Source organism: Salmo salar, chromosome 12 (assembly GCF_965601325.2).
Source record: "Salmo salar chromosome 12, fSalSal1, whole genome shotgun sequence".
NCBI lineage: Eukaryota > Metazoa > Chordata > Actinopteri > Salmoniformes > Salmonidae > Salmo > Salmo salar.
This window is the reverse complement of record NC_138302.1, coordinates 85,453,280-85,465,625: the sequence shown is the minus strand read 5'-3', so window position 1 is coordinate 85,465,625 and position 12,346 is coordinate 85,453,280. Positions and strand designations below refer to the sequence as shown.

Sequence of the window (12,346 nt, the reverse complement as noted above, 5' to 3'; positions counted from 1 at the left end):
CAGTCTTTTTGTTCTGTATCTATGGATGCGACCAGTCAATTCGTTCTAAATCTTCTATTATCATACTGGCTGGCAATATAATTATCCCTTGCTTGCAAGCTAGTCAACTACGGCTACCTTGCAGTCACGTCAAAGAGTGCAGCCAGACTAACAGCAAAGTAGCTGCATTTGCATTTGTTTCAGTAGTTTTCTAGTAACATTTATTTGGATATATCCATAACAATGAGCGAATGAGGCGTAATTTGCCTGGCATAGAACATTTGCTCACTCATCAGGACACTGTTGTTTAGAGGACATAGCTAACAACACCGTTATCACAATCACTACAAACTGAATTTGGAAAGACTGAAAACTAGCTACACTTTGTTTCGTTTTACCTTTTTTCAATTGACATTTCTTTTTATATATCCATAAATATTTTGCCAGCTGATTCATGATTTCAACTGGCTGAGAAACGCTGCCCGACTGTCTATCTCGTCCCGACTCCCGACACATTCATTACTATGGGACAGCTGGAGATTTAATTTGAATATTGAAACAACGTTGCAAATGTCGGAGAGACAGACAGCAAGGTTTATACAAATCTCCGCTGTTGAAAACTAAATGTTAGTCTAAAAGATGTGAGATAATGTGAGATTATGTATAGATGCTTTTTATAGTGGAGATCAAGTTTATATATTGCTTGGCTGGGCTGATGAGACAGTGGATTGTGCAGTCAGTTGGAACGAGTAAATAGGCATTTTAATGGCATAGATTTAGCTGGTGGTAACTTGTGGAATAGAAACCGTCTGGAATGCGGTTTTAACAAATCAGCATTCGGGATTAGATCCACTCGTTGTATAATGGTTTATATGAACTATACTGGTTTATATGAAATATACTGGTTTATTTGAACTCATATCCTTCTCTGTGTTTCCCTCAGTGGAGTCGGGGGGTGATTGTGAGGTGCCGTGAACCCCTCCTTAATAAAGCCCAGCTGTGGAATGATCAAATAGTGGATCTAATTAAAGCGCTGGCGTTCACCAATGTAGAATTCTCTCTGGAATGATAACAACCTGTGATATGTGCAGTGGAATGAGCTGTGCAGGTCTTGGGGAATGAGGGGATTGTGTGGCAAGTCATGTTGTTCACATATATTCATTTCATACACAGACCAAAATCCAAATATTTTACCATGCCTGCTTTTATCTACTATATTTTATATCTGAAAGGGGTAGGGGGTTAAAAAACAAGGACAAATAAAAGCCAGTTAAAGACCTAGTCATGATTCCTGCATTTTCACGGCCCCTGTAACCAAAATACAGGTATCAGGTCAGTGTGACTGGTTCACTGCTTTTCTGCAGGTAAACCCATTAACACTTCCATTGTTAAACACCTCCCTAAATTGAAATGTAAACAGCCTCCATGGTTTAACAACACCCCTCATCCCTCCCAGTTTGCCAGTTACCCACTGATACAGTTGAAGTCGGAAGTTTACATACACTTAGGCCGTTTTTCAACCATTCCACAAATTTCTTGTTAACCTCTCTTGGGCAGGTGGGACGCTAGTTCTCAAACAAAGGACTATTTTACACCATTTTAAAGGTACACGTCTCCTTAATGTAACCACATTGTCCGATTTCAAAAAGGCTTTATGGCGAAAGCATAAAGTTAGATTATGTTAGGACAGTTCCAACACAAGAAAAAGCACACAGCCATTTTCCTAGCAAGGACAGGCGTCACAAAAAACAGAAAACCAGCTAAAATGATGCACTAACCTTTGATGATCTTCATCAGATGACACTCCTAGGACATCATGTTACACTATACATGCATTTTTTGTTCGATAAAGTTCATATTTATATCCATAAACCCCATTTTACATTGGCGCGTGATGTTCAGAAAATATTTACGTTCGTTCAAACATGTCAAACGTTGTATAGCATCAATCTTTAGGGCCTTTTTCACTTAGAACTTCAATAATATTCCAACCGGACGATTGCAATGTCTTGAAAAACGTTTTGGAACACAGCTAACTCTCACGTGAGTGCGCGCCAATGAACAGCAGTACCTTCCTGAGTCAACAACTTCCAACTTCCTCTGTTCGCTCTCTGTTCATCATAGACGCCTCAAACGACTTTCTAAAGACTATTGACATCTAGTGGAAGCCTTAGGAAGTGCAAAATGAACCCTAAGTCACTGTGTGTTCGATAGGCAATGACTTGAAAGGATTACAAGCACCAGAATTCTCACTTCCTGGTTCGATTTTTCTCAGGTTTCTGCCTGCCATATGAGTTCTGTTATACTCACAGACATCATTCAAACAGTTTTATAAACTTCAGAGTGTTTCTATCCAAATATACTAATAATATGCATATTCTAGTTCCTGGGCCCGAGTAGTAGGCCATTTAATTTGGGTACGTTTTTCATCCGGCCGTGAAAATACTGCCCCCTACCCTAGAGAGGTTAAACAAACTATAGTTTTGGCAAGTCGGTTAGGACATCTACTTTGTGCATGATACAAGTATTTTTTCCGACAATTGTTTACAGACAGTGGGTCAGAAGTTTTCATACACTAAGTTGACTGTGCCTTTAAACAGCTTGGAAAATTCCAGAAAATGACTTCATGGCTTTAGAAGCTTCTGATAGGCTAATTGACATCATTTGAGTCAATTGGAGGTGTACCTGTGGATGTATTTCAAGGTCTACCTTCAAACTCAGTGCCTCTTTGCTTGACATCATGGGGAAATCAAAAGAAAATCAGACCTCATACAAACATTGCCTTATTTATTTTTTTACTGGTAATATACCACACCTTCTCTCTGAAATGGATAGTTGATGCCGGGAGGAAGCTAATGAAGGCCAGACAAATCCTTTGGATGCAGGCCTTAAATGATCCCTCAGAATACGTTAGAGACTTGCAATGTTGTAGAATATTTACAACGTTGCAGATTCTTTAGGTATATGTTTTGGTATGCTGATGATATGTTGTGATACTGAAGGTATCTTGAGGTTTGATGCGGCTGGTTGAGAGGGCAGACATGGTGCGCCGGCATATTATCAGGTGTTCAATCAGTAGTATTCTGTTGTGTGTTGTATTAAGCCCCGATGTGTCGTGTCTAGTTTTGTGTGTTTGCAAAACAGGTTGATATTGAATGGAGCAAATAAATGTTTTGTCATCTGATAATGTAAATGAGCCATCTAAATATTCCCCTTCTATGGTATTTACATAACCCGTTTGGCCTTTAATACTTGTGGAAATTCAAACGTTTGTCTAATTTGCCAATTATTATTTGTTATTATAAAAAAGTGTTTTAGGATGAGAGGTAGGCTAAATGTTATTTTGGTATCACAAACATTAATTACATAAATAGAAGATAACACAAAAATAAAAGAACGCTCTTTGACAGTTTTGTCTCAGACAAGTGTTTGATGAATATAACAGACAATCCTTTGCATGTAAATTTATCCAAAACTTGCAATTACTAGGCACTTTTGAATATTGATTAGAGAAGACAAGGACACAGAAGTGAAGCACTTATGAATGTATGAAAGAGCTTCTGAAACAGTGCCATTAGTAACTACTTCTCAGCCTCTTTAGTGCTGCTCTTCCCACTAAATGCATGCTGATTTGACTGGTGATGAGAAACAATGTCATTTCATTATTGCTGATATTGCATGATGTGTACTTCATAGATGTATGGTAAAATAATAAATTAGCAATGGTCATCGCTGATGTATTTAAGCTTACAATGTAAGTCTCGCATGGAATATATTCTGGCATTTTCTTTAAAGGCACTTAAAGCACTTCATACTATTTATGTCTGTCCAAGAAAATGTGCATTGTTAAGCCGATAAACCCTTGATAGAGATTTGATTTAAAGCATTAAAGTATTTCTATAGACATTGGGGGAAAGAAATTGATTCTCAATATAAACGTATGGCAATTTTGAGGAGGTCTTAGGTTAAGTGAATACTTTCCATAATTTTTTCCCTTAAATGACATTTTTCCATGGCCATTAAAAAATACACATTTTGAATATTGTTTCAGCACTCCTTGCATGATTGAGAACATACACTTCAACACTATGTCACCCGAAGTAGTTGCTTACAATAAACTGACTCAAAGTGAGTGTTTGATAGTGGTTGTACAGCCAGTGATGTGTCCCACCTCCTGACCTTCCAAACTGTGGACATGCAGGTCCTTGGCCCAGACTCTGTCTGTCTGTCTGTCTGTAGTGCTGCAGCGCTGTTTGTCAACACATAGAGAGGATGAGGCGCGTGGAGCGACATGCTGCTCGGCTTGTGTCTGGCTCGCAGACATGAAGCTACGACACGATGTGACAAGCAACAGATGTGTCACACTGCCTGGAATCAACAAGCCATCTTGAGCTGAGCTGAGCATGCAGTCAGACACCGCTCCTGTGAACTGAACACTGCGCTGCTGGCAGTTGCAGGCAGGCAAGCGCTACTCCTAGCTTCCTGTCTGAGCTGAGGGAAGACAGGACAGGCCTGGTTACTGGGCCTCTCTCTGACGCTGCCTCCCAGTCACTCTGACATCTGAGGTCTGGACTGGAGCTCTGATCAGATAGACCGTACTGTATGCTCTCAAAGGCCTTCACAGACACTCTGTGTGAGGCACGGTCACAGCCACAGTGAGATAACAGCCTGCCCTAGAGGAACATGAGTGCTCTATGTTGAGCGCAGAGTGATTTGATTGACTATAACATCATGAAATAGAGTATATGTTTTATTGTGTACTTGTTTACTACTTAGTACTGTAATATGGTCTTCCCCAGTTTATGGTTTTCAGGTTATGTATTTAGTAAATGGATGATCTTCTATCTGAGACAGAGAAGAGTCTGGCTCTCTGAGAGGAAGAAACTTAAGCCACACTATAGACTCATCCTATCATCCTAGTGTATGCAAAACAATTTTGTCTGTTTGACTGGCTGTAAAACTGTAACAAATGTTGGTGATACGAGGGACAACCTTAATAATATCCTCTGCAGTTTAATCTTCTGATCTGTTCGGCCCTGTAAGCAAATTGTGTGGGCTTGTGTTAGTGAGGGTGAGCAACAGGAATACTTCGTCTCAACAAGTGAACAGATGCAGGGTTACTAGAGTCACCCTGCATCTGTTTACCACAGGAAAGCCACATGATGCTGGAGCTCCATGGCTGCATTTATACAGGCAGCCCAATTCTGATATGTGAAAAGATCTGATGTGATTGGTCAATTCGTGGAAAAATATCAGAATTAGTCTGCCTGTGTAAACGCAGCCCATGTGTATAATTGAGCTATTTTCCTTGGCTCTGCTGTAACCTGTGCTAACTTATAGTTATGTCCTTCAGCCTCACTCACTCACTGCTGCTAAACTTTCCGTCATAGCGTGGGGAGACATTTTTATGATCATAATCACGCCTAGCCAACACAGCTATGTAAATATAGTATTATCGGCGTTTCCAATTTGGTTAAGTGGCATGAACGTGGGTAATACAGACAGTTCTATCTCTGACACGAGCGATATAGGCTACAGTTAGGAATCAGGGGTAACTTGCTTTTAGGTAATAGAGCTATGTTACAGGAATGTAATCATGTAAAATAATAAAAAGAACAACAACAATATTTCTGACTTTACAAAAACGGCATCGTTGTGAAGAATTCATCCGTTGATGTGCAACTCCAGTTCACGTATATGGAAATTGAAATGGAATATCTAGATCTGAATTGTGTTATTTCAATATTCAAATATTAATACAAAACAATTGAATGCTGCATGACTAACTATTTGCATACAGCTGTTTGGTGAACAGAGATGACTTGCTAAAGAGAAACGGGAATTTAGTGAGTGGCACACAAACAAACCTTTTGTCTTCCTGTTGTAGGCAAATGGAAGTACAGTGTTGATGTGCATGTGCTGTACTGACACAATACATGATGTTCTTGTTTTTAATAGCAATAATATGTACAGTAATTCAGCATTCTCTCGTGACATAATTCAATGTCTGAAATGCCAATTTTGGAAACCTTTCACATTGTTCCTATTTATCCAAATGATCCAATATCCTTGAATGCCTGGCTAGTATGAACTCAATTCCACAGTGAGAGACATGTTTTGGACGGAGCATCATCATTACTCTTTGGGTTTCAGTATAATAGATGCTATTGTGTTCCCACTGTAGATGTTTGTTTGAATACACCACTCAATCTGTCTTTTTCTTAGAAATATATGTTACACCCAACAAGCAGCCCTTCTCTCCTCCTCCTCCACCTCCTCTCCTCTGTTAGCGTGGGAATGAGCCTGTAGGTCAGGCATTGGGAAGACAGACAGAGTGGGAGGGGTGGATGGGGAGGGGGGGGAAGGACCCCTCCACTATTTGACAGGGTTAAACATTGTGAAAGATTGCCACTGCAAGCTGTGACATCTGTAGCAAGTATCAACGCAAACTGTAATTAAGTAGAATCAGCGATTTAAAATTCTATATGCTACGTAATAACAGGCAGTAATGAATATTTTAAGGGAAGGGGCTGCCGTCTGACATTTTCTCTCCTGTGTTTAAATTTAGCCAGTGTCATTGTCCGGCACTTTGATTAATTGGTTATCGCTCTTAACTATACATCTCCATGAAATATCTATTTCCATCTGTCATTAAACTGCACATGGAAATTGGTTCTATATTTCCAATCAGGTACTGCAGATACGCATATAATTAGATTAAAAAATATATAATAATTGCCACCAGGATGTTAACCATAGTATACCGTTATGACTGCGACCATATATGAAGTATCATTTGGAGAGTTGCTATTCTTTTATCTGTTGAATTAGGCTTGTGCACATTGCTCACCCCAAAAGGACATTGAATGATTCTGTATGATAATGGGATTGAGAGCTCATACTGTCATACATTTGTATGATCAGCCTAAATGTGGTTTTAAACAGGACTGAGGTGTGTGGAGTTCTGTGAAGGCGCTGTATTGCTGGTGCTAGACCTGAGACCTGAGACCTGAGAGCTGAGACCTGAGAGCTGAGACCTGAGACCTGAGAGCTGAGAGCTGAGAGCTGAGACCTGAGAGCTGAGACCTGAGAGCTGAGAGCTGAGAGCTGAAAGAGGCCTGGTCTACACAGTGAAGAGTGACCAGTCAGCCAGAGATTGGCTAGCCTGTCAAATAAAGATTAGGCCATCATTTCTTCATCTAATCCCTGTAAATCTCTCACGGGAAGAACTTTGGGAACAGAGAGCTGGTACCGGAGCACGGCTTTACAGCTTGTGTCTCTTCCTTTATCTCTACATGTTCACCTCAGTGAACAGAACAATCTGTTGTTTTCAATTGCTGTGGTCAAACCCTCCGGCAGACATGTTTGGATTACAGATTTCAAATAGCGGTTTAAATTGGGACATTTTCTCCCAGGTACAGTAGTTAGGCGATTTGATTATTTATTTTGTGGATGGTAGAGTGTTTTCAGGGTAAACTTCTTCTGTAGCAACACCACATAGTCATTAAGAAAAGCAAGTTAGACTGGACTTTAATAGCCTTTCACACTCTGTAAACTACCCAAAGGCTTTGTAGTAGTGTGAACCTTTCCAGTTAAATATCTCCACATTAAGCTATTGGATGTCTCTCTTTGGTTTCCTCTTCAACATTTTTGATCATTCTTTTTATTGAATTATTAATTTGTATGTGTTGAATTATTGAATTAAGTTAATATATGATCAAATTAATTTGAACATTCTCTAAAATATGAATGATCGACGTTAAAAACGATGACGTTAGAGACCTATTAACATAATCATAAACAGACACAGAAAGGTTTTTCAAATTTGTCAAAGTCAAGTTTGCAGAGGAGACTGACTGACCTCATGGTGATTTCCCTAGATCTCCCTCTAGGGTCAGTTCATATAGAATAACTATGTTTAGTTGGCTGTCTGTGTGCTTCCTGTCTGACCAGTGTCATGGGTGGGTGCAGCTCAGGGCCTCAGGTAATGGCAGGTGGGGGGACTTAATGACTTGATGACCTTTCGTCTGCATGTGATCTGTCACATCTCAACTGTCTGCAGCGGACTCCAGATCAGTCAGAGGGCAGGAGAGGAACATTACAGACATACTTGGAGCCCTGTTTAGGGCCTACTTTCAACTCTCTGATTGGCAGGTAGAACCCCAACGGGATGCATTGTTCACTGTTCTTTTAACCCCTGCTAACCCCTGCTTACCCCTGCTTGTCTGAGAGTCCAACTAGTTCAACTGAGAGTATTTGGTTGAACAGTGCTGTTGTTATTTTTTTTTTTTAAGATTTACATTTTTTTATAAAGTATTTGCAGTGAAATATAGTTGAACCAATGGCTTCAGGAGAGTTGAATCTACTCTTTTGACTGTTTTGATTGATCTGTTTCTTTCTTCTTTTTGATAACAAGTTTTCAGCAAAGATTCAATTTGTTTTATGTCTTTAGTGTGTTCTTACAATTGCCCCATTGTGTAAATAAAATATGGAAATCAGAAAAAAAGTACAATTTCTGTAACCATAGTGATAAGCACCTTAAAATGTGTTTACATTAATGATGTTTTAAATGTTAATGTCAGTTGAGAGCATAAGAAAGATGACATGATAGACTCAATATTCAAAATCTGATAGCCAGGGAGAAGTAAATCATTTCCAATATTTGATACTTAAATTATTTTCAAATGAACCAAGACATGAGCAGAGCAAAGGCGAGTAGTTTCCCCTGGTGATACTCGGGGTGTCTGTGTTTCCTTGGTGTGTCTCCCACTCATTAATGTTCTGAGCATGTAAGAGAACCAGCAGCACTGTACTCCATAGCCCATGGCACTGTGCTGTGTGCTGTGTTATGTGAGACCTCGTGCCCCATGCATAAATGCACACACAGACATCCCCCAGCCGTTTAAAGTCCACCGGCTCATTCAGAAAGGGATGGCCGCCGAGCTGTCCTGATTAAAATGACAATAGTCTAATTAACTCGACCTCAGTGTCAGTGCACAAAAAGGATGCTTGCCCTCCACTTTCTGTCTAAAAAAACCTTTGTCTTCACTCCGTCCCAAAAAAATAGATGTTTTTTAGGCAAACACCTCAACCCCTTCAATGAGATTTGCTAATGGCAATAATTTTTTATAAGCTAATTAAATCGAGGCAAAGTTTCTATATTTTTTCCTTCTGTGAAATCCTTGAGGTATCCTCCATTTGGGGGATAGTATTACAAGCACCTTCAAGCACTGTTAAGTTGTTTAAAATATTATATACGATTATAAACCCGTCTGTTTGTGCTCAACCTGATTTTATTTCAAACATGGATAATTACATTCACTCTCCAGTGATCTCCCTCTCTGAAGAGACAGAAGACAGTAGGCTCATCCCCCCGGCTCATCCCCCCGGGCCCCTCGTCCTCTGCCCCCTAACTTCTAGCTCTGTGAACAGACAGACAGACCAGATAAAGACAGACCAGAGATAGAGGTTTGAACCAAGTGAACCCATTTTACAGCAAAGTTGAACATTTAAACCAGATAACAATTTTGTCTTTTATGCTCCATAACAGAGATATTTGAAAGGGGGATTTTGCTCCTGTAATATGATCGGTTGCCATTATTTGATACTCTCATCTAAAGGAAGCGGGAGTAGAAAAAAAAACATGACAAAAAACTTGAGTGACCGAACTGGAAACGGCTTTCTGTTCTATTATCCTTCTGCTGGTGATTAAGGTCTATAGGGAGATAATTACGCTTTAGTCTTAAGTTAATGAAACAAAAACCTCTCTTCTTCTAAAAGGAAGGGCAGATCATTTGTGCTACTATCTGCAAACATGTCCCACCCTTGACGAGCCACATTGAGAATTGGTTTTGTTTTAAGGTTGGAGTCCCCCCACCCCCTTCCCCTCGCCTGTCAGTCTAGGACTGATATGAGGGATTTCTCGCTGAAGCCAGAAACAATGAGGTCTCTCTCTCGCTCACCAATGCTGGTGTCTGGTAGAATCTGACCACTATAGGTGCATGCAGGTAAAGGGGAAAACAACATCAAATGAAAACATCACAATGTCTTCTGGGATGTGTGCTGAATGGACACAGTAACACAGGGCAAAATATACAAGGGCAAATACCTCACCCACTGGTCCCTAATGCCCATCTAACAAGGTCTACCAGAAAGTAGCCAAAAATGACCTATATTGTCACAGCAAAATAATCCTGCAGCAACAAGATTTGAACGTTTAGTCCACAATGTTGCTTGATCTGTAGCTATCTGAACAAAAAAGTCCCTAATGAAAAGTGCCATACTGTTAATATAACTGTGTGTTAGTGTGGGTTTTCAGTAAAATTTATGTAAATCACGAAGCTCATCTGCATTTCCTGTGGTGCAGGAAAATTCTTTCTCAGCAACAAAATATTGATAAAATTAAGATTTTACATCTGTATGCGTTAAATATAAATAAAATGCACAGGTTTGAATTTACTTTGGAAGAAACACAGGTGCCACATGTATAATTTCACTTCTAACAGCCCAAGGAGACATCTCTTTTGAAATGAATGGAAGTGAAGTGTGGACTAGCCACTGTTGGGTATGTCTGAGCCGTGTAGCACAAGTGGCGACCACAGAGCACATATTTAACTGTCCTTGTAGAAGTTCACATCTGGTGTATGGAGCTGAGCTGGGTGACTCGGCGGCAGGGCAGTCCCTCCTCCCCCAAACCCACTCTCACATTTCATCATCTGTTCTCCAGCGCCGGGGTGCTCCGGCATAAGTTGGCCGCTCTGGATCCATCTGTTGTTATTGTTTTCCACTGATAATTGGCTTGAACAATGGAATGCCTGTGTCCCCCTGCCTTTGAAACTCTATACCCTGTTTATTTTCCAGAGGTCTCATTTCTGCTCTCCGCGGCTCTCTCCTTCTCTCTGGCCCTCCTTCTCTCCCTGCCCCCCTCTCCCCCCCTTACTCCCTCCCTAGCCTGGTGTCTGCACCCCTCTTCCTCCATTTCTACTTCTCCCCCTTCTGATTCAGAGAGGGGCACATGAAATGAAATCTTTGACTGGGCATCAGTATATCACTCAGCATCTAAAGCTGGGCTGGAGATTTTCTTTAGGCATCGTCTCCCGTTCTCTTTGGTTCACTTGAAGTTTTAGTCATGAAGCCTGGCAGATTCAGGCAGACACTCCAGGAGTCTCGCTCCGTTATGAGTTTCTGAATTCATATCCCGAGAGTTGGGGATAGAGAGACAGATAGTTAAAGGGAGGGAGAGAGAGAGAAATAGAGAGAGGGAGAGGGAAGGAGAGAGAGAGAGAGAGAGAGAGGGAGCAAGAATGAGAAAGGGTCTGTAGACTGTAAGAGCTGGACAATTGTGGCTGTTGAAAATCGTATCCGTTTTTTCCCTGGCTTTAGAGACTCAGCCTTTATTGTCTATTCATCCATTAGAAGGTGTCCATAGGAGTGCAGCAGGGAGCAGAGAGGGGGATGACTGAAGGCATGATGAGTAGTAGCAGTATGATACTTTTACTGGATATTGAAAGGAATATTCATACCCAAACATGACCTACTTTAATGACATTTTTTCATTTTAATTACACAATACCATTTTAGGTAATGGATATATCCTTTAGAATGTCCTATAGGTGATATAGTATGTCACATTTGCTTACACAAGTTAAGCGAGTAGCTGACATTGATATTTTAAAAGTTGAAGATGAGGTATTTGATATTTATGTATTACAAACAACTGATAGAAACAAATTGTATTTTTACAAGTCCTACAACAAAAGTAATGTGTTTGAAGTTGGCATGTGTCTTTACAAACTTTGAGCACTCTACTGAGGACAAACTAAGTAGCTTTTTTGTTCTGGACTGGTTGTGTGACCGTTCTGGTGTTCGTTCATTTGTTCTGCTTGCTCTTGTCTAATTAAACGGGCAGAGGACAGGTATGGCTCTCAGCAGGCGCCTGCTCTGCTCTGCCTGGTCTGTGCCAGTCCTTCATTTGCTGAGTGTTTGTGTTTATGCAAAGGGACCTCTTCCTGCATATTTAATCTAGAGCAAGGCTCTGGCTTTTGTTGTGTTTAGACCACATACCTCCAGTTCCTCTGAACACTGCAGTCAGGGCTCTCTTCAGCTCTCTCACACTACAACTACTGCTTTTACTGCTACTAGCACTGACAGGCTTTTCTTCTGTTTGAGAAGTGGATTGTAGAAGTCTTGTTAAACCTTGGGGAATCTACATTCATGTTTCAGTAATGTAATGAAACTCAGGCTCACGGTTCATGGGTAAGTCAGTAAAGATTTTAATTGTACTTTTTCTCCTTCTCTTCCCTGGCCTTGTATGGGTTCATGTTGCATGTGTCCGTATTGTGGGTTTGTTCTGTAAGTGATGCAAAGA

At 40.5% G+C, this 12,346-nt stretch overlaps 1 protein-coding gene across 12 annotated transcripts in view; it reads left to right on the top strand.

Annotated features, from left to right (window-relative positions):
* LOC106565737 (forkhead box protein P1-B-like) overlaps window positions 1-12,346 on the top strand; it is a 241,373-nt gene that overhangs the window by 77,124 nt on the left and 151,903 nt on the right. The window contains exon 1 of one of the 12 annotated variants that reach the window (XM_014133182.3): window positions 12,031-12,234. The exons of the other annotated variants lie outside the window; for them this stretch is intronic. The gene's annotated coding sequence lies outside the window, so the exon portion shown is untranslated. Of the gene's footprint in view, window positions 1-12,030; window positions 12,235-12,346 lie in introns of those variants that run through there. 12 annotated transcript variants of the gene reach the window in all.